Source organism: Wolffia australiana, chromosome 19 (assembly GCF_029677425.1).
Source record: "Wolffia australiana isolate 7733 chromosome 19, ASM2967742v1".
NCBI lineage: Eukaryota > Viridiplantae > Streptophyta > Magnoliopsida > Alismatales > Araceae > Wolffia > Wolffia australiana.
Window position 1 is genome coordinate 10,249,622 of NC_135853.1, and position 12,863 is coordinate 10,262,484.

General features: G+C 30.1%; 1 long non-coding RNA gene across 1 annotated transcript; it reads left to right on the plus strand.

Annotated features, from left to right (window-relative positions):
- Positions 1-1,481: 1,481 nt before the first annotated feature.
- LOC144715825 (uncharacterized) lies at positions 1,482-5,045 on the plus strand. Its single transcript, XR_013584742.1, has 2 exons — positions 1,482-2,505; positions 4,705-5,045. It is a non-coding gene; the product is annotated as an uncharacterized LOC144715825 (long non-coding RNA).
- Positions 5,046-12,863: the final 7,818 nt, after the last annotated feature.

Sequence of the window (12,863 nt, forward strand, 5' to 3'; positions counted from 1 at the left end):
AAGAATCTACAGCGATCCATGTTGACGGGTTTGGTTCTAACGGTTTTGAATATTCAATCTTAAAAAGTGGTCCTTGCGTAGTCAGCTTAGTTTTATAATTTTACATAAGAATCTGTTTCTCCGAATTTTGGTCATATCAGAAAATTGTGTAAATGTTAAAGTGATTTAAAAATAATTAAAATTTAAGAGAAATATAGATTTTCAGTGTGTTCAATAGGGAAAACTCTTAATAAAATATATCTTTATCTGCCTCTATCTCTATTTTATTTGAATAGATCTGGAAAATAATAGAGATACCCAGTGTGAGTAAGAATTTAGATACTTATAATGAGACTGCATAATGGATTGTAAATATAAGTTGAGAGGTTAGACTATGAAGAGATATTTTCAAATTTCAGGGTTTTAAAGGAATTGAAAATATGATCAGAATAATTAGATGGTGAATAGTACTTATAATTAGTATCTCTAGAACTGATTTCTAGACTTTTAAATTTATTGATGCTGGATTGGTTTTAGAAAGCTAAATGAAATATTTGGATTAAGCTACATTGAGAGGTGACATGGAAATGAGTTGGATTGAAAGGAGCTAATATTACTACTGAATTAATATTGAAAGTATAACTATTTTTAAATAGAAATAGTAAAAAATAAATGGAGTTTGCACAAGATTGACATTGGACATGTGATTAAGAAAAATGGATTCTCAACTAAGGTTTCATGGAGTATAGTAATGGAGTGAAACCAGAATGACATGTAAAATGAAATTGAAATAGGAACACTAATATTTAAAACTACTAATTGAGATTTCACACAACTAATGCAAATCAGAGATCTATATTATGTTTAAATAGTGGTGACTTGTGATGTGTTCCAAGAGAGTAATTATATTAACATAACTTGGGGTGTACCCATTCACAACGACCTTTGGAAGATGATGGACAAAGAGAAACATTTAAGTAAACGCCATGGAAGGTTATATGATAACATCAAAGCATACTGTTGGTTTATGTATCTAAGTTATTGACCAAAGTAGTTTCGTACAAGCATTTGTGCTCTATTACATACTTCCATACATAATTTAAATGCATGTGATGGAGGACCATCCAGTCGATCACGCCCCGATCCATCGCCAGCCACATCATGAAGCCCGGGCAGACACGAAGAATCTACAGTTCCCCTACCAAGCTTGAGAAGCGACATCATCTTACCGCTTCACGTCGTGTATCTTTACATTCTTTTCTTCTTTCATCGTCTTTGGATTGTTGGGAGGCCCTCCTGCAGGAGTACCAGCCTCCCCCCTTGTACGTGTTTTATTTTTAATCATGTTTAAGTGTCATCTTTAGGGGGAGGAAATCCATGTTGGACTTCTTCTCCCCTTAAAGATCCCTTTTAAGGGAAAGGTCCAATAGGCCTTCTCCTTAAAAGAGAGGCCCAATTGAGCCTCCATAACTTCCACCCCCCCCCATAAAGAAGAGGGAGGAGTGGACGTGGATGCCAAGAAGTCATTGTTGAATTTGAAGAGTCCAGATCTGATTTCCATTTTGGGCAGTTATTTTCCTTTGGTCATCCTGCTTTTGTTACAGAAAGAAGAAGTAGAGCTCATAGAAGCAGGAAACGGCATTGTATGTTGTTGTGTTACTGTGGAAATTCCGACGATCTCTTTCTCCCCTAAGAGAGATTTGTTGTGAGTTGATGTCCAAGTCGTCCAAGCTTCTTGCCTGGACCCTGGACGCCAAACATTGAATCAGCCAACTCCCGATCGATCTAATTCAATTGATTTTCCTCATCAGAAGATTGCATATTGGGCGTAATATTCCTCCGTTGAATCAGCTCTCGCCTCGACCCGGAGAAATCACAGACTTCTCTCCGCCGGTGGTGAGAATCAACGGTGGACTTGTTCTTCGATTTCATCCGTGTAAATTTGCAGATGTGACGAGATCTTCTACCGGTGCTCCTGTCAACGACTTGGGATTTCTATCAACTCCAGTGCATCGCTGGATTCATCACGGCCGACGGAAATCTACTCTCCGAAGTTTATCATCAATCTTGACTATCAGCTTCCGCCATTTTCCCATTCACAAGGGGAATCTATTCTCCACCCGACAACGTCTAGGAACTCATCGCCTGTGGATGATCCTACATGAAGAATGACCCTTCAGCGATTGTTCATTTCACTCAAGTCTACACAAATTTTGTTTTGGAAATCGCTTGCCCACAGAGAGTCGCTGTCATCCGATGCTTGAAAATTGGGGGAAATCTAACTTCTCCAAACGTTGATAAAGGAACTTCCCTGTGGTTCTGTCCATCCTGCTCTCAACAATACGACTTGGAAAAGAACTGCCTTCTGTAGTTTCTGGATACTGTTGCTGTCCGAATTGTTGATACGGATGTTCCTTATCTTGCTTGCCTCTTCAAGTGAGTGCACGGGATTTCTTGGCACCTGGATTCTCGTCTGCGGGGAGAATTGCATTTATCTGCTGGGCCTTTCTGGCCCAAGACCCACAGGTCACATCCTTTCCTCTCCATTAATTTATAGTGTTAATTACATCTTTCAGTGCTAATTTACGTATGCTCCGTTGCCTAGTGAGAATTTGACTGAGAATTTAGGTTAGCCACCGAACACTATGTTAGTTAATTTCCTTTGACGGTACGTGTAGTATTTCACGTTTAAAATTTCTCAAAATCATCTGTGTTGAATTCACATCATTTCATTTTATTTAGAATCTAATCTCTAAACGCTACACGGCGTATCGATTCCGATCGTCGTGTTACATCAGCATGTAAATGAAAGACCGAGTACGATTAAACCTACATCTAGGACTAGCTTCCAATATCACACGAGTTCAAAAAGGTTGATTCCATTCTGGGGTTTGTAGAACATGTGCTTTCACTAGAGCTTCCTTGATCTGCTAAAAGGTGTGCTTCCCTGCATTTATACAATAAGTTAGTTAACGGTTTATATAATTTAGCAAAATCTTCAATGAAACATCTGTAGAATCCAACATGGCCGACTAACCCTCTAAGTTCCTCGGTGTTTGTGGGGAGTGGAAGGTTCTGGGTTATCTCCACTTTGGCTTGTCCACCTCTAATTCATGGCTGGTGACACATCTTAGTACTATTCCCTCTTGGACCATGAAGTGGATCTTTTCCCAATTAAGTACTAGCCGTTTCTTCATGCATATCTCCAAAACCTTTTGTAAATTAGTCAAGCATGTGTCAAAATTTTGACCAAAGACAGAAAAATCATCCATGAAAATTTCTAGACAATCTCCAACAAGATCTGAAAATAAGGCAGTCAATCCTCTTTGACATGTCGCTTATGCATTACATAGTCCAAATGGCATTCTTCTAAATGCAAAAATTCCAAATGGGCAAGTAAAAGTAGTCTTCCCTTGATCATCAAGGTGAATTTATATCTTATTTTATCCTGAGTATCCATCTAAAAAATAGATAATTTTGTCCTGTTGATTTCTCCAGAATCTGATCAGGGATAGTGATCTTTTTTTGTTACAACATTGAGCTTCCTATAATCGAGGCATATCCTCCAACTAGATGGTAGTCTAGTTTGAATTTCTTCTTCTTGATCATTTTGGGTTATGGTGAACCTGTTTTATAAGGGATTACAAGCACATGACTTACCCAATGACTATCAGAAATGGAGTAAATAAATCCAGCTTCTGAACATTTTAATATTTATTTTCTAAATACATCCTGCAAGATGGGATTTAATTTTCTTTGGCATTCTCTATTGGGTCTAACATTTTCATCAGTGGAAATTCTATGAATGCATGTGGATGCACTAATGCCCTTGATTAATTCCTTTTCTTGATTCAAAGATAAAGATGACAAGATAATAATTGGAAAGTCATTCTTTACTCCTAAAAATGCATACTTTAAAGTTGATGGTAACGGGTTTAAATCAATTTTTACTTCCAGAGAGCATACATCCATATCAACAATCGAAGAATTGAGGAGTTCTTGAGATGATGGACATAAAGAGATGTAATCAGTATGCTCATAGACATCTAGAAAACATACATCTTCAAAATATTTTTATGGATGTCTCATCAACTTGGATATGTTAATTTCCACATTCTCTTTTCCAACTTTGAGTTCTACTACTCCTTTTCCCAACCTGTCTTTGCCCCAGATTTAGACAAGAAGGTTCTACCTAAAATCATAGGGGCATTTCTAATATTGCCCGTCTGCTTCATATCGGCAATAATGAAACCAACTGGGAAATAACATTGTTCTGTTTTGACAACTAAATCTTCTATAATCCATAGGTTTGCCTAATCGAGCTGTCAGCTAATTTTAATTCTAAAAATAGGTTCTAATTCCACAAATTCAAATTTATCAGACACGGTTTTCAGCAAAATATTGACACTAGCTCCTGAATCAAGTGTTGATTTAGAAAAAAATTCATTCCTCATATCTCACATTTGATTATGGGGGCTCCTAGATCCCTATGTATTTATGGAATATTATGTAAAATAATTTGATGTAATATTCCAGAAAACACAAAAGATAATATGATTCTTTTGTGTTTTCAACTAGGTGTGAAAATATTTTTTAAAAAATTAGCATATGAAGGAATATGGTGTATTGCTTCAGTCAATGGAATATTTATAGTTGTTTAAAAATCTCAAGCGGACTTTCATCATGAGGATTGGGTTTTAACTTAAGATTTTTTCAAAGCATCAGGGAAAGGAATTTGTGGAGAATACTCTTTTGGATTAGGGTCCATTTTGGCAGAATCATCTATGTCTTCTTGAGGTACTTCTAATTATTCTCTTTGAACTTCATAAATATCAAGAAAAAAGTTCCCATTTCTTAATTTACAAATTGCACACATGGTTTCATGATTGTGCGGAGATGAACTAGGACTTTGGAATAAAATGTAAATTCCTAGGATTAATATGAGGTTGAATTGGGAGTGGACTTGTTTCATGGATAGGGAATCCATTCTGGTCTACTTTATCTTTTTGTTTGAGGTATGCCTTGGAGTTTTCCTATTATAATATCTTCTCCATTTCTTTCTTGAATTCTTGAAGCATTTCAATCATTTGAGCTTGCATTTGCACCTTTGTGAAATAATTAGCGCAACTAATCATTTCAGAAGGGCATGATTGGTCGTCATTTGACAAAACAAATGGCGACCTGTGGCTGTCATGAAAAGTTTAATACATTTTTTTAAAAGAAACTCTAAGTCATAACAATATAATAAATATAAATTTCAACTTAGAAAATTCATATCTCTTTGAATATACGTCCAAAATTTTTATAAAAATATGATATGCACTGTAAAATTTACTTATTTCAGAATATGACGTCAATAAATTCCTAAAAAATCACTTAAATCCGAAAAATCAGAATATCAGTCTTAAATATAATAGAATGAAACTTGTAATTTGTGTGTGATTAGATACTCAAACATAGTGGATGATGAGAAACATGTTTTGATATTTTTGAATGTGAGATTGTTGGAGGGAGTTTAGATCAGATCCAAGATCAGCATATATATATATATATACGTCCACAATTTTTATAAAAATATGATATGCACTGTAAAATTTATTTCTTTCAGAATATGACGTCAATAAAATCCTAAAAAATCACTTAAATCTGAAAAATCAGAATATCAGTCTTAAATATAATAGAATGAAACTTGTAATTTGTGTGTGATTAGATACTCAAACATAGTGGATGATGAGAAACATGTTTTGATATTTTTGAATGTGAGATTGTTGGAGAGAGTTTAGATCAGATCCAAGATCAGCATATATATATATATACGTCCACAATTTTTATAAAAATATGATATGCACTGTAAAATTTATTTCTTTCAGAATATGACGTCAATAAAATCCTAAAAAATCACTTAAATCTGAAAAATCAGAATATCAGTCTTAAATATAATAGAATGAAACTTGTAATTTATGTGTGATTAGATACTCAAACATAGTGGATGATGAGAAACATGTTTTGATATTTTTGAATGTGAGATTGTTGGAGAGAGTTTAGATCAGATCCAAGATCAGCATATATATATATATACGTCCACAATTTTTATAAAAATATGATATGCACTGTAAAATTTATTTCTTTCAGAATATGACGTCAATAAAATCCTAAAAAATCACTTAAATCTGAAAAATCAGAATATCAGTCTTAAATATAATAGAATGAAACTTGTAATTTGTGTGTGATTAGATACTCAAACATAGTGGATGATGAGAAACATGTTTTGATATTTTTGAATGTGAGATTGTTGGAGAGAGTTTAGATCAGATCCAAGATCAGCATATATATATATATATACGTCCACAATTTTTATAAAAATATGATATGCACTGTAAAATTTATTTCTTTCAGAATATGACGTCAATAAAATCCTAAAAAATCACTTAAATCTGAAAAATCAGAATATCAGTCTTAAATATAATAGAATGAAACTTGTAATTTATGTGTGATTAGATACTCAAACATAGTGGATGATGAGAAACATGTTTTGATATTTTTGAATGTGAGATTGTTGGAGAGAGTTTAGATCAGATCCAAGATCAGCATATATATATATATATACGTCCACAATTTTTATAAAAATATGATATGCACTGTAAAATTTATTTCTTTCAGAATATGACGTCAATAAAATCCTAAAAAATCACTTAAATCTGAAAAATCAGAATATCAGTCTTAAATATAATAGAATGAAACTTGTAATTTGTGTGTGATTAGATACTCAAACATAGTGGATGATGAGAAACATGTTTTGATATTTTTGAATGTGAGATTGTTGGAGAGAGTTTAGATAAGATCCAAGATCAGCATATATATATATATACGTCCAAAATTTTTATAAAAATATGATATGCACTGTAAAATTTATTTCTTTCAGAATATGACGTCAATAAAATCCTAAAAAATCACTTAAATCTGAAAAATCAGAATATCAGTCTTAAATATAATAGAATGAAACTTGTAATTTGTGTGTGATTAGATACTCAAACATAGTGGATGATGAGAAACATGTTTTGATATTTTTGAATGTGAGATTGTTGGAGAGAGTTTAGATCAGATCCAAGATCAGCATATATATATATATACGTCCACAATTTTTATAAAAATATGATATGCACTGTAAAATTTATTTCTTTCAGAATATGACGTCAATAAAATCCTAAAAAATCACTTAAATCTGAAAAATCAGAATATCAGTCTTAAATATAATAGAATGAAACTTGTAATTTATGTGTGATTAGATACTCAAACATAGTGGATGATGAGAAACATGTTTTGATATTTTTGAATGTGAGATTGTTGGAGAGAGTTTAGATCAGATCCAAGATCAGCATATATATATATATATATGTCCACACTTTTTATTTAAATATGTTATTTACTGTATAATTTATTTCTTTCAGAATATGACGTCAATAAAATCCTAAAAAATCACTTAAATCTGAAAAATCAGAATATCAGTCTTAAATATAATAGAATGAAACTTGTAATTTGTGTGTGATTAGATACTCAAACATAGTGGATGATGAGAAACATGTTTTGATATTTTTGAATGTGAGATTGTTGGAGAGAGTTTAGATCAGATCCAAGATCAGCATATATATATATATATATACGTCCAAAATTTTTATAAAAATATGATATGCACTGTAAAATTTATTTCTTTCAGAATATGACGTCAATAAAATCCTAAAAAATCACTTAAATCTGAAAAATCAGAATATCAGTCTTAAATATAATAGAATGAAACTTGTAATTTGTGTGTGATTAGATACTCAAACATAGTGGATGATGAGAAACATGTTTTGATATTTTTGAATGTGAGATTGTTGGAGAGAGTTTAGATCAGATCCAAGATCAGCATATATATATATATACGTCCACAATTTTTATAAAAATATGATATGCACTGTAAAATTTATTTCTTTCAGAATATGACGTCAATAAAATCCTAAAAAATCACTTAAATCTGAAAAATCAGAATATCAGTCTTAAATATAATAGAATGAAACTTGTAATTTGTGTGTGATTAGATACTCAAACATAGTGGATGATGAGAAACATGTTTTGATATTTTTGAATGTGAGATTGTTGGAGGAGTTTAGATCAGATCCAAGATCAGCATATATATATATATCGTCCACAATTTTTATAAAAATATGATATGCACTGTAAAATTTATTTCTTTCAGAATATGACGTCAATAAAATCCTAAAAAATCACTTAAATCTGAAAAATCAGAATATCAGTCTTAAATATAATAGAATGAAACTTGTAATTTGTGTGTGATTAGATACTCAAACATAGTGGATGATGAGAAACATGTTTTGATATTTTTGAATGTGAGATTGTTGGAGAGAGTTTAGATCAGATCCAAGATCAGCATATATATATATATCGTCCACAATTTTTATAAAATATGATATGCACTGTAAAATTTATTTCTTTCAGAATATGGCGTCAATAAAATCCTAAAATCACTTAAATCTGAAAAATCAGAATATCAGTCTTAAATATAATAGAATGAAACTTGTAATTTGTGTGTGATTAGATACTCAAACATAGTGGATGATGAGAAACATGTTTTGATATTTTTGAATGTGAGATTGTTGGAGAGTTTAGATCAGATCCAAGATCAGCATATATATATATATATCGTCCACAATTTTTATAAAAATATGATATGCACTGTAAAATTTATTTCTTTCAGAATATGACGTCAATAAAATCCTAAAAAATCACTTAAATCTGAAAAATCAGAATATCAGTCTTAAATATAATAGAATGAAACTTGTAATTTGTGTGTGATTAGATACTCAAACATAGTGGATGATGAGAAACATGTTTTGATATTTTTGAATGTGAGATTGTTGGAGGAGTTTAGATCAGATCCAAGATCAGCATATATATATATATACGTCCACAATTTTTATAAAAATATGATATGCATTGTAAAATTTATTTCTTTCAGAATATGACGTCAATAAAATCCTAAAAAATCACTTAAATCTGAAAAATCAGAATATCAGTCTTAAATATAATAGAATGAAACTTGTAATTTGTGTGTGATTAGATACTCAAACATAGTGGATGATGAGAAACATGTTTTGATATTTTTGAATGTGAGATTGTTGGAGAGTTTAGATCAGATCCAAGATCAGCATATATATATATATACGTCCACAATTTTAGAAAAATATGATATGCACTGTAAAATTTATTTCTTTCAGAATATGACGTCAATAAAATCCTAAAAAATCACTTAAATCTGAAAAATCAGAATATCAGTCTTAAATATAATAGAATGAAACTTGTAATTTATGTGTGATTAGATACTCAAACATAGTGGATGATGAGAAACATGTTTTGATATTTTTGAATGTGAGATTGTTGGAGAGAGTTTAGATCAGATCCAAGATCAGCATATATATATATACGTCCACAATCGTTATAAAAATATGGAATGCACATTACAATTTATTTCTTTCAGAATATGACGTCAATAAAATCCTAAAAAATCACTTAAATCTGAAAAATCAGAATATCAGTCTTAAATATAATAGAATGAAACTTGTAATTTGTGTGTGATTAGATACTCAAACATAGTGGATGATGAGAAACATGTTTTGATATTTTGAATGTGAGATTGTTGGAGAGAGTTTAGATCAGATCCAAGATCAGCATATATATATATATATACGCCCAAAATTTTTATAAAAATATGATATGCACTGTAAAATTTATTTCTTTCAGAATATGACGTCAATAAAATCCTAAAAATCACTTAAATCTGGAAAATCAGAATATCAGTCTTAAATATAATAGAATGAAACTTGTAATTTGTGTGTGATTAGATACTCAAACATAGTGGATGATGAGAAACATGTTTTGATATTTTTGAATGTGAGATTGTTGGAGAGAGTTTAGATCAGATCCAAGATCAGCATATATATATATATATATATACCCCCACTATTTTTATAAAAATATTATATACACTGTAATATATATTTCTTTCAGAATATGACGTCAATAAAATCCTAAAAAATCACTTAAATCTGAAAAATCAGAATATCAGTCTTAAATATAATAGAATGAAACTTGTAATTTGTGTGTGATTAGATACTCAAACATAGTGGATGATGAGAAACATGTTTTGATATTTTTGAATGTGAGATTGTTGGAGAGAGTTTAGATCAGATCCAAGATCAGCATATATATATATATATATATACGTCCACAATTTTTATAAAAATATGATATGCACTGTAAAATTTATATCTTTCAGAATATGACGTCAATAAAATCCTAAAAAATCACTTAAATCTGAAAAATCAGAATATCAGTCTTAAATATAATAGAATGAAACTTGTAATTTGTGTGTGATTAGATACTCAAACATAGTGGATGATGAGAAACATGTTTTGATATTTTTGAATGAGATTGTTGGAGGAGTTTAGATCAGATCCAAGATCAGCATATATATATATATACGTCCACAATTTTTATAAAAATATGATATGCACTGTAAAATTTATTTCTTTCAGAATATGACGTCAATAAAATCCTAAAAAATCACTTAAATCTGAAAAATCAGAATATCAGTCTTAAATATAATAGAATGAAACTTGTAATTTGTGTGTGATTAGATACTCAAACATAGTGGATGATGAGAAACATGTTTTGATATTTTTGAATGTGAGATTGTTGGAGAGAGTTTAGATCAGATCCAAGATCAGCATATATATATATATCGTCCACAATTTTTATAAAATATGATATGCACTGTAAAATTTATTTCTTTCAGAATATGACGTCAATAAAATCCTAAAAATCACTTAAATCTGAAAATCAGAATATCAGTCTTAAATATAATAGAATGAAACTTGTAATTTATGTGTGATTAGATACTCAAACATAGTGGATGATGAGAAACATGTTTTGATATTCTTGAATGTGAGATTGTTGGATAGAGTTTAGATCAGATCCAAGATCAGCATATATATATATATCGTCCACAATTTTTATAAAAATATGATATGCACTGTAAAATTTATTTCTTTCAGAATATGACGTCAATAAAATCCTAAAAAATCACTTAAATCTGAAAAATCAGAATATCAGTCGTAAATATAATAGAATGAAAGTTGTAATTTGTGTGGGATTAGATACTCAAACATAGTGGATGATGAGAAACATGTTTTGATATTTTTGAATGTGAGATTGTTGGAGAGAGTTTAGATCAGATCCAAGATCAGCATATATATATATATATACGTCCAAAAGTTTTATAAAAATATGATATGCACTGTAAAATTTATTTCTTTCAGAATATGACGTCAATAAAATCCTAAAAAATCACTTAAATCTGAAAAATCAGAATATCAGTCTTAAATATAATAGAATGAAACTTGTAATTTGTGTGTGATTAGATACTCAAACATAGTGGATGATGAGAAACATGTTTTGATATTTTTGAATGTGAGATTGTTGGAGGGAGTTTAGATCAGATCCAAGATCAGCATATATATATATATACGTCCACAATTTTTATAAAAATATGATATGCACTGTAAAATTTATTTCTTTCAGAATATGACGTCAATAAAATCCTAAAAAATCACTTAAATCTGAAAAATCAGAATATCAGTCTTAAATATAATAGAATGAAACTTGTAATTTGTGTGTGATTAGATACTCAAACATAGTGGATGATGAGAAACATGTTTTGATATTTTTGAATGTGAGATTGTTGGAGAGAGTTTAGATCAGATCCAAGATCAGCATATATATATATATACGTCCAAAATTTTTATAAAAATATGATATGCACTGTAAAATTTATTTCTTTCAGAATATGACGACAATAAAATCCTAAAAATCACTTAAATCTGGAAAATCAGAATATCAGTCTTAAATATAATAGAATGAAACTTGTAATTTGTGTGTGATTAGATACTCAAACATAGTGGATGATGAGAAACATGTTTTGATATTTTTGAATGTGAGATTGTTGGAGAGAGTTTAGATCAGATCCAAGATCAGCATATATATATATATATATCCACAATTTTATAAAAATATGATATGCACTGTAAAATTTATTTCTTTCAGAATATGACGTCAATAAAATCCTAAAAATCACTTAAATCTGAAAAATCAGAATATCAGTCTTAAATATAATAGAATGAAACTTGTAATTTGTGTGTGATTAGATACTCAAACATAGTGGATGATGAGAAACATGTTTTGATATTTTTGAATGTGAGATTGTTGGAGAGAGTTTAGATCAGATCCAAGATCAGCATATATATATATAACAATTTTTATAAAAATATGATATGCACTGTAAAATTTATTTCTTTCAGAATATGACGTCAATAAAATCCTAAAAATCACTTAAATCTGAAAAATCAGAATATCAGTCTTAAATATAATAGAATGAAACTTGTAATTTGTGTGTGATTAGATACTCAAACATAGTGGATGATGAGAAACATGTTTTGATATTTTTGAATGTGAGATTGTTGGAGAGAGTTTAGATCAGATCCAAGATCAGCATATATATATATACGTCCACAATTTTTATAAAATATGATATGCACTGTAAAATTTATTTCTTTCAGAATATGACGTCAATAAAATCCTAAAAATCACTTAAATCTGAAAATCAGAATATCAGTCTTAAATATAATAGAATGAAACTTGTAATTTGTGTGTGATTAGATACTCAAACATAGTGGATGATGAGAAACATGTTTTGATATTTTTGAATGTGAGATTGTTGGAGAGTTTAGATCAGATCCAAGATCAGCATATATATATATATATACGTCCAC